A 21,737-nucleotide genomic window follows, 5' to 3' on the forward strand; every position below is an offset into this window, starting at 1 on the left:
ACATCTTTGGTCTCAGTTTTGTTTTATTCTTCATCTTAGGAGATCTTTGATCACGTTAGGGAGGCTGGCCATTCGGCCATGCCTGAACCTCTTTTACTTATGTATTTTCAACGGTGGAGTTTCTGCACACCATAGATTAAGGGTGTGGAGCTCTGCTGTACCTCAAGTATTAATGCAATTCTATTATCTTTTATTCAAATATCTCTTATTCTTATTCCAAGATATTCATTCGTACCCAAGAACATGATGAATGTTATGAGTCAAATTACCCTCATTATCATTCTCACTTATGAACGCGCGTGATTGATAACCACTTCCGTTCTACATGAAACAGAGCTTGAACGCGTATCTCTTAGATTCCCCAACAGAATCTTCGTGGTATAAGCTAGATGGATGGCGGCATTTATGAGGATCCGGAAAGTCTCACCTTGTCTGTGGTATTCCGAGTAGGATCCTGGGAATCCGGAAAGTCTAACCTTGTCTGTGGTATTCCGAGTAGGATTCCGGTAATGAATGACTGTGACGTGCTTCAAACTTGTAACCTGCTGGGCGTTAGTGACAGACGCAAAAGAGGGATTCTATTCCAGTAGGAGCGGGAACCAACCGGTGATTAGCCGTACTGTGACAGAGTGCGTGAGCATTAGTTTTCACTGCGAGGATGGGATGTAGCCATCAGCCATGGGTGATGCCTCCAGACGATTAGCCGTGCGACTGACAACCGCATAGGATCATTTTCCCGAGAGGATGAAAGTAGCCACAGTTGATGGTGAACCCCTATACAAAGCTTGCCATGGAAAGGAGTAAGAAGGATTGAGTAGAAGCAGTAGGAGAGCAGGCGTCCTTGAGCCATGCAGCATCTCCATTCGCTTATCTGAAATTCCCACCAATGAATCTGCATAAGTCTTCTATCCTTTTATTTAATCAATTCTTTTATCTTTATTTTCGAAACCCATAAACCATTTTAATCTGCCTGACTGAGATTTACAAGGTGACCATAGCTTGCTTCATACCAACAATCTCTGTGGGATCGACCCTTACTCACGTAAGGTTTATTACTTGGACGACCCAGTACACTTGCTGGTTAGTTGAACGGAGTTGTGAATTTAACCAAGAGACACAATAGTTTTTGTGTATATGCTAAAGAGCCAATATTGATGATCACAATTTCGTACACCACCTTTTCACACACTCTTCAGCAACCCTACACTTGTTTACCAACTCGGAGAAGGTCCTAATCTCCATTGGTCCCACTGAACTAAAAATATCACTCCGGAGTCCTCCTTCATACTTAACACACTTCCATTCCTCATATTCCACCGGAGTCCCTTGGCACATACGAGAGAACCTGAACAGCTCCTCAAACTTGTCAGTATACTCTGATATTGACATAATACCCTGCTTCAGCTGTAACAATTCAAGTTCCTTGGCCGTTCTAGCAGAAGTCGGAAAGTACTTCTTATAGAACTCTTCTTGGAAAACATTCCAAGTGATATAGTCATCACCCTGCTGCAGAAGACGTCGGATACCTTGCCACCAATGGGACGCTTCACCGACAAGCATATAGGTAGCAAACTCGACACGCTGTCCTTCAGGCACCACTTGCGCTTGCAGCGCTCGCTCTATAGCCTGAAACCATGTATCAGCCTCAGTCGGACTAGTAGTTCCCTTGAACTTAGGCGGATTAACCTTAAAAACGTTTGCCAGTGTCATTGGGCCCTGAACTCCACCTCCATCATTACCATGGTTGTTCATCTGTTGACCAAGAGTCTCAGCAGTGGCTTGCATAGCAGCAGCCATGTTCTCCAACGCAGTCATAAAGTTCACCGGGTCATTAGGGTTATTCTCCGGTGCACGAGCATTCGTACGACCTCTCGCACTACCTCTACCGCGTCCACGAGGCGCCATCTGGTTCCTATACATACCAAACAATCGATATTAAGTTGATCAGTCTCAATATCGGAAGTATAGTACTTCAAAGTCCCAAATGCATGCTCATGAACGTTTATGCCAACTATATCAAGCAGATATACTAACAGCACATAACACACACACAGAAAATGCACAGAAGCATAGTCAGTCCATCCCTCAGGCTCTACAGGAACGAACTGCTCTGATACCATAATGTAACACCCTACCATACAGAGTCTTATGCTTAAGTCATAATTCAGAGATGGCAAGGTATTACGACCTCTAAAATAAAAATTTAGTACGTATAGTAGTATGAATGATTGATTATAACTAGGAGCCTTTGTAGAAATAGGGGTAAACAAAAACCGCAACTCAAAAGCGCAACACTCCGATCGATAATGTAACGAACAAGGATAAACCAACGCGAGATTATATATATACAAAGGAGTGTCAAAAACAGAAATATCAAGACTCAAGATCCGGCTGCGAAGATAACCGGTCCGAGCATAACAATATATACATATCATAAAAATAAGGAAACCCCAAAGGAAACCCAAAGGGACACAAAATACATAAAACCTATTCTCCAAAATCTCCCATAAGAGGAGTCATCACAGTTTGTATTATTTAATGGAGATAAAAGTATCTAAGCAAAACATATGAACCAAAATATAGCCCCAAGAACAAAGGATCTTCGCAATTATAGAAGTCTCCAGCATGCCTCAACGGGAAACCTCACATCCTGCATCTGAAAACCACAAAATCCGCATGGGTGAGAACATGAGGTCCCCAGCATGGTAACAGCTTCCACATATATAATACATAATAATGGAGGAAAGCCGAAGGCAATCCTAGAACTTCCTCCAGATAATATCAAAGCTTATAAACAGGCTAAACCATAAAGGGCATCTGACTAAAGATACTTCAGTCTAATTAATACTTCCCTTTCCAATTCCTTCAAACCTCCCAACCACCAGCAAGAGTATAATGTAGCAAACACAGTTATATCAGACAAGAGATATACAATTAGGAACAAGTAAGGCATTTAGACAATTAGCAAGTAATATGCAGTCAAATAGGCAATCTCAAATAGTTCATATAGTATGCACATGATGAATGCCTGTCCCTAGTGGCTGATGATATCATCTTGTCGGTTATAGAGCCAACCCGACAAGTCCTGGTAGCTAACCATTGGACTGTCCCTCTGTCACGCATCCCCAACTCGAGTTATACTCGTCATAAACTTGATCATAATCATGATCTATATCCATCACCTTCACTGGTGAATATTTACGGGGGCGAGCTCATCCGGGTCTTTCACAGTTCCCGGCCACACTTATGACATAGGGTCAACAGAGTATCAAGTCTCAACCTGGAGCACGTGGTGGCTAGCCACTGCTACTACCCAGGGAAACTCGTATCTCAGATAGTGGAAGCGCAAATCACAATTATCAATAATTCAGCATAAACATGCATGAATTCTCATCCATGGATCAACATCCATATCAGCCATCCGGCTCACGGTTAAATCCATAACCAGCCAATATTCATAGCATACACAGCTATCCCGGCTCACGGTTCAATCCAGAACCAGCCAATTCATAAACAATTACGGCCCTTCGGCCAATGGCATAACAAGCACTTCCACCACCGTCTTCCACATCTCACATAATCATCAATGATCCTCATTGATTATTCATTTTCCCTTGCTTCACTCGCAAGTTACCACATCCACTAGCTCCTTCTCTCATAGCTAGGCATATCATAATGATTTAAGATATAAGTGGTGAGATCGGAGGCTTAGAAGTATGAAATTTGGCTTTTAAAACTCAAAAATCAACTTTGGGATGAAAACAGGTCCGCGCGTACGCGCACTCCACGCGCACGCGTGGATGGCCTCAAAAACTTCATCGACGCGCAAGCGTCATGCACGCTAACGCGTGGATTAAAAATTTGCCAATCGACTGCGTATGCGTCAACCACGCGTACGCGTGGGTGTTCTCGTGCCCCAGGCACAATACTAGCACAGTTCTGGCATAACTCTCTGGAAAATGGCTGGGCATTGGGTGCAGCACCATCGGCGCGCCCGCGCACATCACGCGCACGCGTGGATGGCATTTTCGGGAATAACGGCGCGCACGCGCCAAGTGCGCCCACGCGCAAGGGGTCATTCTGCTAAAAATTTTCTAAGTTAAAAGCTGCAGAATTCACCAATTTAAACCCCAATCTTCCAACGGACATAACTTCCTCATTTTAAATCGTTTTCACCCGTTCTTCGAACGGCACGGACATTCCGGATCCAATTTCATTTCTAAAAAGATTTGGTACAAAACAGAGATCCGTAGTCCAAGTTATGTCCCGCCAAAGTATGCCCAAAAACCATGTTTTTCATAAAAACCACAAAGTGCCATTTTCAAAACAAGCCATTTCCAACTCTTTTCAAAATCAATCAAAACATGCCATTTTCATCCCTTTCCTTTGAAATCAATCAAAATACATCAATTTCAACATCAAGCCTCCTCAACTCACACATTGACACTTTACCACAAATTACAAAATCACTATCTCATCATTTTAACCCACTTCACCCAAGTGGCTCAAACTCAAACATATTGACATATCTTATACTCTTCCTCATGCCAATTGTCAACAACACCAAATCCAATAAATCATCATTGTACACAATCAATATCATACTCACCATCAACATGGTTCAACCCACAATTCAACCATAACCAATCATCAAGCATATATCACAACATGCATATTTCTCATACATCATACCATCAAGGCATCATTAATCATCATCACATATATGACCGCATCATATATCTCAATCATTCAACAACATCAACATTTCAATGCCTATCTTAGGGCCTCTAGCCTAAGTATTTCCTACCACATTACATATTAGATACGGGAAACCGAAACCATACCTTAGCCGATTTTCCTAAGCTCCACCGGAGCACTTCCAAACCACTTATCCACAAGCTCTCAAGGCCTCAATACCTCCAAGAACAGATTTTTCACCACCAAACCCTTTCCAAGCTTTTCAAAATCACCAATCAAGCTCCAATATTCACATATACACAACCTAAGCCACAATCATCATACCCATACACAACATCTCAAAACCCAAACATCATGAAACAACAAAATACACTAGGTTTGAGAATCTTACCACACCCAAGGTCCAAGGAGACAAGATTAACCTTCTCCTTCAAGAGAGTTGGGTCCTATAACATCAAAGAACCCAAAATCTCAACATTTCACCCATGAAACTCGAAAATAAGGGCTGGAATTTCGAACAGAAACTTGTGGCTTACCTCAAGATTAATTGTATGGGTTTTGTAGAGCTCTCCGCGGTGAACGCGTGGCCGCAAACGGAGCGGCAATCGGAGCTCTAGATCAAAAGTTATGGTGGTTTGAAGATCAACCAAGGGAGAGAACTTGAGAGAGTGTTCTTCCTCCCTTTCTCTCTAATTTCAGCTTGTGTGTGTAACAAATGAGGAGAGAGAGTGATGAAAACTAGGGTTTTGGTTAAGTTATATTGGGCCAAGGGCCCACTTTGGGTCCAATTGGCCCGGTTTGACCCGTTCGGTCCAATCTTGGTCCGATTTCTATAAAATTGGTACCGAAATTCTTGTCTCAACCTCCTCTATCATATTTAGCCACAAAAATCACATTTTGGGTTTTCTAGAATAAATTCTCATTTATGGGTTAATTAGCCGTTAATTAACCGGGTTTTACAATACGTGCTTACATGAATCTTCAGTCCAGCCTCCATGGAAGCTATTTTACTGTTCTCCCATGATAAAATGGATGAAAGCTTCTTCTGAGTTTTGCCTAACAAGTTGATCGAAATCAGCAATAAATAGTTTGTTAGTTAATATGAAGAATGACATATCTTTAGGTCTTACTTGTTCTCTACCCTTGATTTCTCACTTTCTTCCCAGGTTTTGATCAATGGCATCTTCTTCTCTATGACAACTCTTGCAAGCACAGCATCTTCGCTGTCTTGGCACCACTTTGATTTTTCGAGTTGTTCTTTCTTATTTGTAAGATATAGTCAATTGCACCTTTTGCAAAGAGACTTGCTTCCTTCATTCCAAACAATGTCATGAATATCAAATCATATTTTATTATTTTACTTTTGTTTTTTATTTTGCTAAGGTTTAATGACCCATAAAACAAACTGTAAATTTATTACAAATACTAAGTTGATCGAGTCATAGATAAGTTTATCTTTGACTTAGTGAATTAGTAATAGTATCACATGAGTGCCGGTCATGTTTATATTCATGCAATTCCTCATTCAGGTTAATGAAAACAAAGTCAATAGTTTGTTTTCATATTTCAATGTTTTCTAATTCTAGGATTTTGTGAAAGATAAATTAATAACAAAATATGACCAAGAGCGGGGCCTAGCAATAATATAATGTTCTCAAAAGAAATAAATTAATATCTTGTAGAACATTGTGCAGTATAAGTAAATGAAATTATTAGTAATAGCATATGAGGATTGCTGGAAAACCTGTAGCTAAAGTGGAAGAAGCATACCAAATTCAAAAAGCTGCAGATTAACAGGAAGATTTGAGGTGATAGAAGTGTTGAGTGAAGTGTGAAGTTTGGATTTTGTACCCCATGGAAATCTTGAGAGGACAGTTCTTGTGGTTAGTATATAAAACTCCCATTAAGTCACACTAATACAATATATGTCAAAAACAGGGGAAAAATGATCTAGGAAGGTTAAAGCAATTGACCTTGTAATCAAAGTTGACCATCCCTTGAGACATGTGTGGCTCATTTGTAAGCTGGAGAAGCAAACAAGAAACAATAGGTTATGGTTAGCCAAAAGGAGAATTAGCAATAAGAAACATGAGAATGGGAAGGGGGTTGTCATAGATCAAATATTGGATGAATAAAAATGAACATAATGCTCATTCAATAACTCTTGCACGTTATCAAGTTAAAGCTGAATCTATACTCAACAAAACAAAAAAGCACTAAATTCTTGTAAATATAAGGTGTAGCAGAATATCAAAGGCTCATAAACAGCATAAAAATTGTGGCATTTCCCTTATAATAGAAAAGGAGCATAAATACCTGAGCATTGGCTTTAAGAGTGAGATTCACAGGCAACTTATCCAACTCAGATAAATTGTAAGTCAGCTTCTCATTGATTTTCTTCACAATTTTGGGCAGAGTTTGGATATGATCATGCCTTGAACTTGAACTAGCCTCTGTGCCAGAACAGGAACACCAACAATGGATTTGTCAATCTTTGAAAGCATTGGATGAGACTCAAAAAGCCTCTCTTCTTCAATCCTCGCCTCCTCATAAGATTTATCGCCAATCCTGTTCCTGACACAGACATAACCAAGACCAATGTTAACATAATCAGCAGTTACCTTCTCCAACAAGTCTTCAGGAGACTTATCAGCCTTTGTTACACAGCCAAGGTTCTCAAACTAGTTTTATTCACAGACTGAGACATTCTTATGGATTCACAAGTAGTAAAATCAACGGTAGTAGAAAGAACATTCAGAATAATGCTCTCTTCAGGCCTAATATACTCCATGATAATATCCTTGATCTGATCATAGATATTTTCAGGCTGGCCATGAACAGGAACCCTAGTTATACCAGGAAGATCTACCATTGTCAAGTTCCCTCGCAAATTAATACTGACAAAATATTGTAAACAATTATAATTCAAATTCAAACCAATCATAGTCCTCAATAAAAAGTTTGAATTAGAAACTAAAAAAGAAACTGAAAAAGCACATAGATCACAATAAGCAATGAGAAAGCACAGCGATTACGATAAGCAAAAAAATCATATGAATTTTGAGTTGAAGTTTGGGAAAAATATAATGCTGCCATTACGAAGATCACCTTGAATTTAGAATGCTTGAGAATATGAGCATCGCCAGTGGCTCTCTGATGCACCACTATTTTGTGGTACATCTTGTGCTTAATTGAGTGAATTTTATCCACTATTCTCACACTTATTCATGTAAATTGCATGTTTTACATTTTCCTTCCTGATTTTGTTCTATAATTGAAAACTTGCTTCCTAAGCTTTTAAATTGTGTATTTTTTATCCCCTTTTATACCATTCGATGCCGTGATCTGTGTGTTAAGTATTTTCAGGATATACAGGGCAAGAATGGCTTAGAGGATGGAGAGGAAGCTTGCACAAATGAAAGGAGCACAAGAATTAAAGGAGATAACCAGCAACGAGCGACGCGTGCACGTGATTTGGAGATTTTCAAAGCGACGCGTGCGCGTACCTGACGCGTACTGGTGCGAAATTTCTAACCACAAACTAACCGGCAAGTGCACTGGGTCGTACCAAGTAGTACCTCAAGTGAATGAGGGTCGATCCCACGAGGATTAATGGACTAAGCAACAATAGTTGATTAATTTACTTAGTTAGACAAGCAGAAAAGAGTGTTTTGGTGTTCAAAAGCATTAACAATAAATTCAAAATATCAAAAAGCTAGTAAACAAGTTGTGAATAATATATAGAGAAACAATTAAGCCTTCAGAGTTATCTATTTTCCGGATTGACTTTTCTTACTAACTATTTTAATCATGTAAGATTTAATTCATGGAAAACTATATGTGACTAAACCCTAATTCCTTAGACCTTTTTAGTCTCCCCTAAAATTCATCAACCGCCAATTCCTTGGTTACTTAATTCCAATTAGAGGGTGAAGTTTAATTCTAGTTCAAATGCCACAAAAATTCTAATTACCCAAATATAAGAGGATTATATGTCACGTATCCCGTTAAGTCCAGATAATTAGAATTTAGGAGAAATTGTTTTCAAGCTGTTGTTCAAGTAAAGAGCTTTTCCAAGTTATACAAGAACGCAATTAGAACAAGGGTCATACTTCCGTTCCACCCAAATTCATAAGATAAAGAACAAAAACAATTCTTGAATATAAATCAGTACATGAATTAAAATAGAAAAATAATAGTATCAATCCATACAATAGACAGAGCTCCTAACCTTAATAGTCGAGGCTTAGTTGCTCATGGTTCAGAGAGAAAATAAGGATTCAGGTAAACTGTAAATTGCGGAATGAGGTCGAAGAGAAGAGAAGAGATTCTTTTTTTCTTTTATATCTAAACCTAATTAATGTAAAATATATTTTCTAAAACTAAATAATATCTTTTCCTATTTTTAAATAAAATAAAGTTTAAATCAGAATTAATAGGAGATTGCATGCTTGCTTCTTGGAGAGTTGGGGACCACTTGATTCCTTTTCTCAAGTTAGGCATAGCCTTGGCCGAATTGATGGAAAAGAAGTATGGACTATTATATATCGTTGGACCTTGCTCTTATTTTTCTTTTGCTATTTCTTTTGCTTCAAGGATTAAGCTTTTGTTTACTTCAGAGAATTCATAATAGTTCTCTAAATTCTTGTTCCTTATACATCAACATCCTTTGATTCAAATTCAAATATGCACTGTTCATGTCATGCATTCAGAATCACAAATAATAGCACCACATTTAAGTAAATAAGATTACTCTTAAATATAAACTCACTTTCTCATGCAATACATCACTTCTTTTTCTTTTGAATTCAAGCTCAGTGAGCAATACATGAGAAAATATTTTTTTGTTTTTTTTAACTAAAAGCAAATGACAGAATGAAACTAAATCTAAGAACTGAAAGTACTAAAGATCATGCTAGCAATCAAAGCAACAGAAAACAGAAGATAACAAAATAAGAACGGAAGAGAAATAGAATGAAAGGAACTCAACCACCTCAGTTATGCTGGTGGCCATCTTATTCCTCCATGAAGAACATTCATCTCCCTTTGGTGCTATTAAAATAAACAGAAAAGGCCAAAAGTGAAGCGACAACACCAAACTTAAAAGTTTGCTTGTCCTCAAGCAAAGAAAATCTGACAACAAGGTGTCAAAAATTCTTCTTAATTGCTCCCGTTCCTGTTCTAATCATTCTGCATGACCAAAACACATGTAAAACAAGAAAAATTCTAAAAAAAAAGAGATAAAGTAGTTTAAAAATCAAAATTAAAATAACTATAATGCTAAAATAAAAATAACTATAAAATTAAAACCACAGTAACTGCAAAAACAAGGATACTAGTAGTTGGGTTGCCTCCCAACAAGCGCTTTTTTAATGTCACTAGCTTGACACTTGATTGTTGAATTTTCTTCCTCTTCTTCCAGTTGGTTAAAAGAAATGTCTCCAAGGGGGGAGAGGTGAAAATTTGTGCCCCCTGATATAAATTCCTCCTAACAAGCTTTCTTTTATTGTGATTAGCTTGATTCACCTTGCTTGTTGGGGTAGAGGGTGGATTTTTTTTTCTGACATTCTCTTTTTCATGGATATTTTCTTCTGTTTCTTGGTCACAATCCCCTTTTCAGTGCTTTCCTTGGTCACCTTCACTTCTTTGATTTTAAAATTTGGGTGTTGTGTGATGGTTAGAGTGTACCCTTCATCAAGAACTTCTTGAATTGGTGGTTCAATAAAGTCACCCTCTATGCCACTCTCTGCTTCATTGGAGTGTAGATTTCCATAATTATTTTCATCCCTTAAAACCTCCTTTGTTTGTGCATCTTCCTCTTCTTCCATGTGTGAGGGTGGAAAGTTCTCTAATTCACTGGAGTATGAACTCCTTTGATTGATTTTCTCACTTTCTTCCATAGGATCTTGCATTATATCTCTTGGGAAGAAATTTGCTTGTTCCTCTTCCTGGGACTTGATAATCAACTGCACATATTTCTCTATATTTTTTACACTCGTCCTTATATCATGTATGAATTCTTTCATGAGAAGCTCAAGAGATGATGGTTCTTGATATGAATAAGGAGATGGTGGCTCTTGATATGAATAAAAAGGAGATGATGGTTCTTGATATGAATAAGGAGATGGTGGCTCTTGATATGAATAGGGAGATGGTGGCTCTTGATATGGGTAGAAAGATGATGGTTCTTGATATGGATAGAGAGGTGGTGGTTCTTGGTATGAATAGGGAGATGGTGGCTCTTGATAGTTGAAACATGGAGCACTGAAGTTTTTTTTGTTTTGACTTTGCTAACTAAAATTCGGATAGTTCATCCATCCACAATAATAAGAATCACTACTTGGGTGTGAGTAGTAACCCATGTGATATCTCTCCATTATTTTTCCTTAACACAAAACACCAAACAGAATTAAATGCACCATGTGGTAAATAGAAAAGCAAAAAATAAATAACAAGATTTTTTTGGTTTAATATATATATATATATATATATATATATATATATAATTTTTTATCAAAAGAAATAAAATAAAAAATAAAAATAATGAAAACAAACGAAAATAAAATAAAATAAAACAAAAACAAAAACAAAATAAAAAATAAGCTAAATAATTAAGAAACTAAAAAAGAAAACAAAAATTAAAAAGGAAAATAGAAAAAAAAAGAACGAAAGAAAGTTTTAAAAAAATCAAATTGAAGTTAGAGAAATAAAAAAAATAAAAATGAAAAGAAAATGAAAAGAAGACATGAAGATAGGGAAAAACGCGAATGAAAAGAAAAAAAGAAAAAAAAGAAATAGAAAACAAAAATTAAAAATACTAAAAAAATTAATTTAAAGAAAAAATTATCTAAGCTAAGCATTCAAATAACGAGTAGTTGTCAATTACAGTCAATCCCCGGGAACGGCGCCAAAAACTTGGTGCGAAATTTCTAACCACAAACTAACCGGCAAGTGCACCGGGTTGTACCAAGTAGTACCTCAAGTGAATGAGGGTCGATCCCATGAGAATTAATGGACTAAGCAACAATGGTTGATTAATTTACTTAGTTAGACAACTGATGAGCGGATAATTTATACGTTTTTTGGCATTGTTTTTAGGTAGTTTTTAGTAAGTTCAAGCTACTTTTAGGGATGTTTTCATTAGTTTTTATGTTAAATTCATATTTCTGGACTTTACTATGAGTTTGTGTGTTTTTCTGTAATTTCAGGTAATTTCTGGCTGAAATTGAGGGACTTGAGCAAAACTCTGAAAAAGGCTGATAAAAGGACTGCTGATGCTGTTAGAATCTGACCTCCTTGCACTAAAAATGGATTTTATGGAGCTACAGAACTCCAAATGGCGGGCTCTCAACGGCGTTGGAAAGTAGACATCCAGAGCTTTCCAGCAATAAATAATAGTTCATACTTTATTCTGGAATTAACGACGTAAAGTGGCGCTCAACGCCAAGTACATGCTGCTGTCTGGAGTCAAGCGCTAGAAATACGTCACGACCCGGCGTTGAACGCCAGAAACACGCTATAACTCGGCGTTCAACTCCAAAGGAAGCCTAAGCTCATGGATAGACCAAGCTCAGCCCAAACACACACCAAGTGGGCCCCGGAAGTGAATTTATGCATCAATTACTTACCTCTGTAAACCCTAGTAGCTAGTTTAGTATAACTAAGACTTTTTACTAGTGTATTAGTTGTCTTTTGACCATGTTTCATCTTTGGTCTCAGTTTTGTTTTATTCTTCATCTTAGGGGGCCATTGATAACGTTTTGGGGGCTGGCCATTCGGCCATGCCTGAACCTTTCACTTATGTATTTTCAACGGTGGAGTTTCTACACACCATAGATTAAGGGTGTGGAGCTCTGCTGTACCTCAAGTTTCAATACAATTACTATTATTTTCTATTCAATTCTCTTTTATTCTTATTCCAAGATATACGTTGCACTTCAACTTGATGAATGTGATGATCCGTGACACTCATCATCATTCTCACCTATGAACGCGCGTGATTGACAACCACTTCCGTTCTACCTTAGGCCGGGCGCATATCTCTTAGATTCCCCAACAGAATCTTCGTGGTATAAGCTAGATAGATGGCGGCATTCATGGGAATCCGGAAAGTCTAACCTTGTCTGTGGTATTCCGAGTAGGATTCCAGGAATCTGGAAAGTCTAACCTTGTCTGTGGTATTCCGAGTAGGATTCCGGTATTGAATGACTCTGACGAGCTTCAAACTCCTGAAGGCTGGGCGTTAGTGACAGACGCAAAAGAATCAAGGGATTCTATTCCAACCTGATTGAGAACCGACAGATGATTAGCCGTGCTGTGACAGAGCATAGGACCATTTTCACTGAGAGGATGGGATGTAGCCATTGACAACGGTGATGCCCTACATACAGCTTGCCATGGAAAGGAGTAAGAAGAATTGGATGAATGTAATATGAAAGTAGAGATTCAAGAGGAGCACAAAATCTCCATACGCCTATCTGAAATTCCCACTATTGATCTACATAAGTATTTCTATCCTATTTTAATTATCTTTACTTTTTGTTTATTATTTATTATTATTCAAAAATCCATAATCAATTATAATCTGCCTGACTGAGATTTACAAGATGACCATAGCTTGCTTCATACCAACAATCTCTGTGGGATCGACCCTTACTCACGTAAGGTATTACTTGGATGACCCAGTACACTTGCTGGTTAAGTTGAACAGAGTTGTGACCACACATAGTTGTAAACCATGGTATTGGCATCGTGTTTTTGGCGCCATTGCCAGGGAAAGAAAAAGCAATGAATTTTACAAAATGCAATAACATATGAATCACAATTTCGTCCACCAAGTTTTTGGCGCCGTTGCCGGGGATTGTTCGAGTATGGACAACTGACGGTTCATCTTGTTGCTCAGATTAGGTAATTTTCTTTTCAAAATTTTTCAAAAATCTTTTTCAAAACTTTCTTTTCTTTTTCGTTTTTCCAAAAATATTTTCGAAAAAATTTATAAAAATCCAAAAAAAATTTAGAAAATCATAAAAATAAAAAATATTTGGTGTTTCTTGTTTGAGTCTTGAGTCAATTTTTAACTTTGGTGTCAATTGCATGCTTTAAAAAATTTTTCTTGCATTTTTCGAAAATTCATGCACTCATAGTGTTCTTCATGATCTTCAAGTTGTTCTTGACAAGTCTTCTTGTTTGATCTTGATGTTTTCTTGTTTTGTGTTGTTTGTTGTTTTTCATATGCATTTTTCGTTTTTTAGAGTCTATGCATTAAAGATTTCTAAGTTTGGTGTCTTGTATGTCTTCTTTGCATCAAAAATTTTTCAAAAATATGTTCTTGATGCTCATCATGATCTTCAAAGTGTTCTTGGTATTCATCTTGACATTCATAGTGTTCTTACATGCATCATGTGTTTTGATCCAAAATTTTTAAGTTTTGGGTCATGTTTGTGTTTTTCTCTCTCATAATTAAAAATTCAAAAAAATCAAAAATATATCTTTTCCTTTTTTCTCTCCAAATTTTCGAAATTTTGGGTTGACTTGGTCAAAAATTTTTAAAATTAGTTGTTTCTTACAAGTCAAGTCAAAATTTCAATTTTAAAAATCTTATCTTTTTAAATTCTTTTTCAAATTATTTTCAAAATCTTTTTCTTATTTTTATATCATATTTTCGAAAATATGCTAACAATTAATGTGATTGGTTCAAAAATTTGAAGTTTGTTACTTTCATGTTAAGAAAGGTTCAATCTTTAAATTCTAGAATCTTATCTTGTAGTTTCTTGTTAGTTAAGTCATTTTAAAAATTAAATCTTTTTCAAAATGCCTTTTTCTTAAAAATCTTATCTTTTTATCTTATCTTTTTCAAAATTTGATTTTAAAATATCTTTTCTATCTTCCTATCTTCTTATCTTTTTAAAATTAAAAACTTCAAATCTTTTTCAATCAACCAACTAACTTTTTTGTTTGTTTCTTATCTTTTTCAAAACCAACTAACTACTTCTCCCTCCCTAATTTCGAAAATATCTCATCTCTTTTTCAAAAATTCTTTTTTGTTTTAAATTTTAATTTTAATCTTATCTTATATCTAATTTTTGAAAATTACTAACACCTTTTTAAAAAAATTTTCGAATTCTCCCTCTCTTTTCTTATTCTATTTAATTAATTATTTACTAACACTTCTCTTTACCTCTCTTTATCTAAATATCCGAACCCATTCTTCTTCACTCTCCTCCCCTTTCTTCTTCTACTAACATAAAGGAATCTCTATACTGTGACATAGAGGACTCCTCTTCTTTTCTTGTTTTCTTCTCTCTCATATGAGCAGGAACAAGGACAAAAGCACTCTTGGTGAAGCTGATCCTGAACCTGAAAGGACTCTGAAGAGGAAACTAAGAGAAGCTAAATTACAACAATCTAGAAGTAACCTTTCAGAAATTTTCGAACAAGAGAAGGAGATGGCAGCCGAACCCAATAATGATAATGCAAGGAGGATGCTTGGTGACTTTACCAAACCCACGTCCAAATTTGATGGAAGAAGCATCTCCATTCCTGCCATTGGAGCAAATAATTTTGAGCTGAAACCTCAGCTAGTTGCCTTAATGCAACAAAACTGCAAGTTTTATGGACTTCCATCTGAAGATCCTTATCAGTTTTTAACTGAGTTCTTGCAGATCTGTGAGACTGTTAAGACGAATAGAGTAGATCCTGAAGTCTACAGGCTCATGCTTTTCCCTTTTGCTGTAAGAGACAGAGCTAGAATCTGGTTGGACTCACAACCTAAAGATAGCCTGGACTCTTGGGAGAAGCTGGTCACGGCCTTCTTGGATAAATTCTTTCCTCCTCAAAAGTTGAGCAAGCTTAGAGTGGATGTTCAGACCTTCAAACAAAAAGATGGTGAATCCCTCTATGAAGCTTGGGAAAGATACAAGCAGTTGACCAAAAGGTGTCCATCTGACATGTTTTCAGAATGGACCATATTAGATATATTCTATTATGGTCTATCTGAATTTTCAAAAATGTCACCGGACCATTCTGCAGGTGGATCCATTCACCTAAAGAAAACACCTGCAGAAGCTCAAGAACTTATTGACATGGTTGCAAATAACCAGTTCATGTACACTTCTGAGAGGAATTCTGTGAGTAATGGGACGCCTCAGAGGAAGGAAGTTCTTGAAATTGATGCTCTGAATGCCATATTGGCTCAGAACAAAGTGTTGACTCAGCAAGTTAACATGATTTCTCAAAGTCTGAATGGATGGCAAAATGCATCCAACAGTACTAAAGAGGCAGCTTCAGAAGAAGCTTATGATCCTGAGAACCCTGCAATGGCAGAGGTTAATTACATGGGTGAACCTTATGGAAACACCTGTAACTCATCATGGAGAAATCACCCAAATTTCTCATAGAAGGATCAACAAAAGCCTCAACAAGGCTTTAATAATGGTGGAAGAAATAGGCTCAGTAATAACAAGCCTTTTTCATCATCTTCTCAGTAACAGACAGAGAATTCTGAACAGAGCCCCTCTAATTTAGCCAATCTAGTCTCTGATCTGTCAAAGGTCACTTTCAATTTCATGAGTGAAACAAGATCCTCCATCAGAAATCTGGAGGCACAAGTGGTCCAGTTGAGTAAGAAAGTCATTGAAACTCCTCCCAGTATTCTCCCAAGCAATACAGAAGAGAATCCAAAAGGAGAGTGCAAGGCCATTGATGTGATCAATATGGCCGAATGCACAAGGGAGGAGAAGGACGAAAATCTTAGTGAGGAAGACCTCCTGGGACGTCTCTCACGCAAGAAGGAGTTTCCTATTAAGGATCCAAAGGAATCTGAGGCTCATATAGAGACCATAGAGATTCTATTAAATCTCCTTCTGCCATTCATGAGCTCTGAAGACTATTCTTCCTCTAAAGAGGATGAAGATGTGACTGGAGAGCAAGTTGCTCAATATTTAGGAGCTATCATGAAGCTGAATGCCAAGTTGTTTGGTAATGAGACTTGGGAAAGTGAACCTCCCTTGCTCATTAATGAACTAGATACCTGGATTCAGCAAATTTTATCTCAAAAGAGACAAGATCCTGGTAAGTTCTTAATACCTTGGACCATAGGCACCATGACCTTTGAAAAAGCTCTATGTGATCTGGGGTCAGGGATAAATCTTATGCCACTCTCTGTAATGGAGAAGCTGGGGATCATTGAGGTACAACCTGCCTTGTTCTCATTACAATTGGCAGACAAGTCATTAAGACAAGCTTATCGAGTAGTAGAGGACGTGTTAGTAAAGGTTGAAGGCCTTTACATCCCTGCTGATTTCATAATCTTAGACACTAGGAAGGAAGAGGATGAGTGCATCATCCTTGGAAGACCTTTCCTAGCTACAGCAGGAGCTGTGATAGATGTCAACAGAGGTGAATTAGTCCTTCAATTGAATGGGGACTACCTTGTGTTTAAGGCACATGGCCATCCCTCTGTGACAAAAGAGAGTAAGCATGAAAAGCTTCTCATAGTTCAGAGTCAAGAAGAGCCCCCACAGTCAAACTCTAAGTTTGGTGTTGGGAGGCCACAACCAAACACTAAGTTTGGTGTTAAGACCCCATATCCAAACTCTAAGTTTGGTGTTGGGACTATACAACATTGACCTGATCACCTGTGAGGCTCCATGAGAGCCCACTGTCAAGCTATTGACATTAAAGAAGTGCTTGTTGGGAGGCAACCCAATTTTATTTGTCTAATTTTTATTTTATTTTATTTTATTGTTATTTTGTGTTTTATTAGGTACATGATCATGTGGAGTCACGAAAAAGAAATAAAAAATATAAAAATTAAAAACAGAATCAAAAACAAAAAAAGAAAAATCACACCTTGGAGGAAGGACAGACTGGCGTTCAACGCCAGTAAGGAGCATCTGGCTGGCGTTCAACGCCAGAACAGAGCATGAATCTGGCGCTGAATGCCAGAAACAAGCAACATTCTGGCGTTTGAACGCCAGGAATGTGCCTTGAGAAAAGCTGGCGCTGAATGCCAGTAACAAGCATGTAACTGGCGTTCAACGCCCAAAACATGCTACACATGGGCGTTGAACGCCCAAAACGTGCATCACCTCGGCGTTTAAACGCCAGAATGGTATGCAAAGGCATTTTGCATGCCTATTTGGTGCAGGGATGTAATTCCTTGACACCTCAGGATCTGTGGACCCCACAGGATCCCCACCTAACATATTTCCACCTTACCTCCTAATCCTATAACACTCTTCCCCATATCACACTTCCCAACAACTTCAATCTCTCTTCCCAATTACCCCCTTCACCACTCACATCCATCCACTCTTCCCCATAAACCCCACCTACCTTCAAAATTCAAAACCACTTTCCCACCCAAACCCACCCTAAATGACCGAAACTACACCCTCTCCCCTCCCTATATATACCCTTCCATTCTACTTCATTTTCACACAAACACAACCCCCTCTTCTATACCTTGGCCGAAACCTACACTCCCCCTTCTCCTCCATATTTTCTTCTTCTTCTTCTTCTCTTCTTTCTTCTCTTGCTCGAGGGCAAGCAATATTTTAAGTTTGGTGTGGTAAAAGCATAAGCTTTTTGTTTTTCCATTACCATCAATGGCACCTAAGGCCGGAGAATCCTCTAGAAAAGGAAAAAGGAAGACAAAAGCTTCCACCTCCGAGTCATGGGAGATGGAAAGATTCATCTCCAAAAGCCATCAAGACCACTTCTATGATGTTGTGGCAAAGAAGAAGGTGATCCCTGAGGTCCCTTTCAAGCTCAAGAAAAATGAGTATCCAGAAATCCGACATGAAATCCGAAGAAGAGGTTGGAAAGTCATAACCAACCCCATGCAACAAGTCGGAATCTTAATGGTTCAAGAGTTCTATGCCAATGCATGGATCACTAAGAACCATGATCAAAGTATGAACCCGAGTCCAAAGAATTATCTCACAATGGTTCGGGGGAAATACTTAGATTTTAGTCCGGAGAATGTGAGGTTGGCATTCCACTTGCCCATGATGCAAGGAGATGTACGCCCCTACACTAGAAGGGTCAACTTTAATCAAAGGTTGGACCAAGTCCTAATGGACATATGTGTGGAAGGAGGTCAATGGAAAATAGACTCCAAAGGCAAGCCAGTTCAACTAAGAAGACTGGACCTCAAGCCTGTAGCTAGAGGATGGTTGGAGTTCATTCAACGCTCCATCATTCCCACTAGCAACCGATCTGAAGTTACTCTGGATCGGGCCATCATGATTCACAGCATCATGATTGGAGAGGAAGTAGAAGTTCATGAAATCATATCCAATGAAATCTACAAAATAGCCGAAAAGCCCTCCACCATGGCAAGGCTAGCTTTTCCTCACCTTATTTGCCATCTATGTTACTCAGCTGGAGTTATCATAGAAGGAGACATCTCCATTGAGAAGGATAAGCCCATCACCAAGAAGAGGATGGAGCAAGCAAGGGAGACCCTCAACGGATCTCAAGAGATGCATGAGGAAACTCATCATCAAGAAATCCCTGAGATGCCTCAAAGGATGCACTTTCCTCCCAACAACTATTGGGAACAACTCAACACTTCCTTAGAAGATTTGAGCTACAATGTGGAACAATTAAGGGTGGAACATCATGAGCACTCCATCATTCTCCATGAAATAAGAGAAGATCAAAGAGCAATGAGGGAGGAGCAACAAAGGCAAGGAAGAGACATAGAAGAGCTTAAGGACATTGTTGGTCCTTCAAGAAGAAGACGCCACTAAGGTGGATTCATTCCTTGTTCTTATTTCTTTCTGCTTTTCGGTTTTTATGTTGTGTTCATTTATGTTTTGTGTCTTTATTTCATGATCATTAGTATGTAGTAACTATGTCTTAAGGCTATGAATAAATTCCATTAATCCTTCACCTCTCTTAAAAGAAAAATGTTTTAATTCAAAAGAACAAGAAGTAAATGAATTTCGAATTTATCCTTGAATTCAGTTTAATTATATTGATGTGGTGACAATACTTTTTGTTTTCTGAATGAATGCTTGAACAGTGCATATTTTTTATCTTTTTGTTTATGAATGTTAAAACTGTTGGCTCTTGAAAGAATGATGAACAAAGAGAAATGTTATTGATGATCTGAAAAATCATAAAATTGATTTTTGAAGCAAGAAAAAGCAGTGAAAAAGCAAAGGCTTGCAAAAAAAAAAAACTGGCAAAAAAATAGAAAGAAAAAGAAAAAGCAAGCAGAAAAAGCCAATAGCCCTTAAAACCAAAAGGCAAGGGTAAAAAGGATCCAAGGATTTGAGCATCAATGGATAGGAGGGCCCAAGGAAATAAAATCCAGGCTTAAGCGGCTAAATCAAGCTGTCCCTAACCATGTGCCTGTGTCATGCAGGTCCAAGTGAAAAGCTTGAGACTGAGTGGTTAAAGTCGTGATCCAAAGCAAAAGAGTGTGCTTAAGAGCTCTGGACACCTCTAACTGGGGACTCTAGCAAAGCTGAGTCACAATCTGAAAGGGTTCACCCAGTCATGTGTCTGTGGCATTTATGTATCTGGTGGTAATACTGGAAAACAAAGTGCTTAGGGCCACGGCCAAGACTCATAAAAGTAGCTGTGTTCAAGAATCAACATACTTAACTAGGAGAATCAATAACACTATCTGAAATTCTAAAGTTCCTAGAGATGCCAATCATTCTAAACTTCAAGGGAAAAAGTGAGATGCCAAAACTGTTCAGAAGCAAAAAGCTACAAGTCCCGCTCATCTAATAGTATATTCTCTTCTTTTTATCCTATTTGATTTTCAGTTGCTTGGGGACAAGCAACAATTTAAGTTTGGTGTTGTGATGAGCGGATAATTTATACGCTTTTTGGCATTGTTTTTAGGTAGTTTTTAGTAAGTTCAAGCTACTTTTAGGGATGTTTTCATTAGTTTTTATGTTAAATTCACATTTCTGGACTTTACTATGAGTTTGTGTGTTTTTCTGTAATTTCAGGTAATTTCTGGCTGAAATTGAGGGACTTGAGCAAAACTCTGAAAAAGGCTGACAAAAGGACTGCTGATGCTGTTGGAATCTGACCTCCCTGCACTAAAAATGGATTTTCTGGAGCTACAGAACTCCAAACGGCGCGCTCTCAACGTCGTTGGAAAGTAGACATCCAGAGCTTTCCAGCAATAAATAATAGTCCATACTTTATTCTGGAATTGACGATGTAAAGTGGCGCTCAACGCCAAGTACATGCTGCTATCTGGAGTCAAACGCTAGAAACACGTCACGACCCGGAGTTGAACGCCAGAAACACGCTATAACTCGGCGTTCAACTCCAAAGGAAGCCTCAGCTCGTGGATAGATCAAGCTCAGCCTAAACACACACCAAGTGGGCCCCGGAAGTGAATTTATGCATCAATTACTTACCTCTGTAAACCCTAGTAGCTAGTTTAGTATAAATAAGACTTTTTACTAATGTATTAGTTGTCTTTTGACCACGTTTCATCTTTGGTCTCAGTTTTGTTTTATTCTTCATCTTAGGGGGCCATTGATAACGTTTTGGGGGCTGGCCATTTGGCCATGCCTGAACCTTTCACTTATGTATTTTCAACGATGGAGTTTCTACACACCATAGATTAAGGGTGTGGAGCTCTGCTGTACCTCAAGTTTCAATACAATTACTATTATTTTCTATTCAATTCTCTTTTATTCTTATTCCAAGATATACGTTGCACTTCAACTTGATGAATGTGATGATCCGTGACACTCATCATCATTCTCACCTATGAACGCGCGTGATTGACAACCACTTCCGTTCTACCTTAGGCCGGGCGCATATCTCTTAGATTCCCCAACAGAATCTTCGTGGTATAAGCTAGATAGATGGCGGCATTCATGGGAATCCGGAAAGTCTAACCTTGTCTGTGGTATTCCGAGTAGGATTCCAGGAATCTGGAAAGTCTAACCTTGTCTGTGGTATTCCGAGTAGGATTCCGGTATTGAATGACTCTGACGAGCTTCAAACTCCTGAAGGCTGGGCGTTAGTGACAGACGCAAAAGACTCAAGGGATT

The 21,737-nt window shown here is 38.2% G+C and overlaps 1 non-coding gene across 1 annotated transcript; it reads right to left on the reverse strand.

Moving 5' to 3' along the window:
* Positions 1-15,542: 15,542 nt before the first annotated feature.
* Positions 15,543-15,646, reverse strand: LOC112704632 (small nucleolar RNA R71). The gene has a single exon (XR_003155248.1). It is a non-coding gene; the product is annotated as a small nucleolar RNA R71 (small nucleolar RNA).
* Between the last annotated feature and the right edge of the window lie 6,091 nt (positions 15,647-21,737).

Source organism: Arachis hypogaea, chromosome 7, assembly GCF_003086295.3.
Source record: "Arachis hypogaea cultivar Tifrunner chromosome 7, arahy.Tifrunner.gnm2.J5K5, whole genome shotgun sequence".
Taxonomy (NCBI): Eukaryota; Viridiplantae; Streptophyta; class Magnoliopsida; order Fabales; family Fabaceae; genus Arachis; species Arachis hypogaea.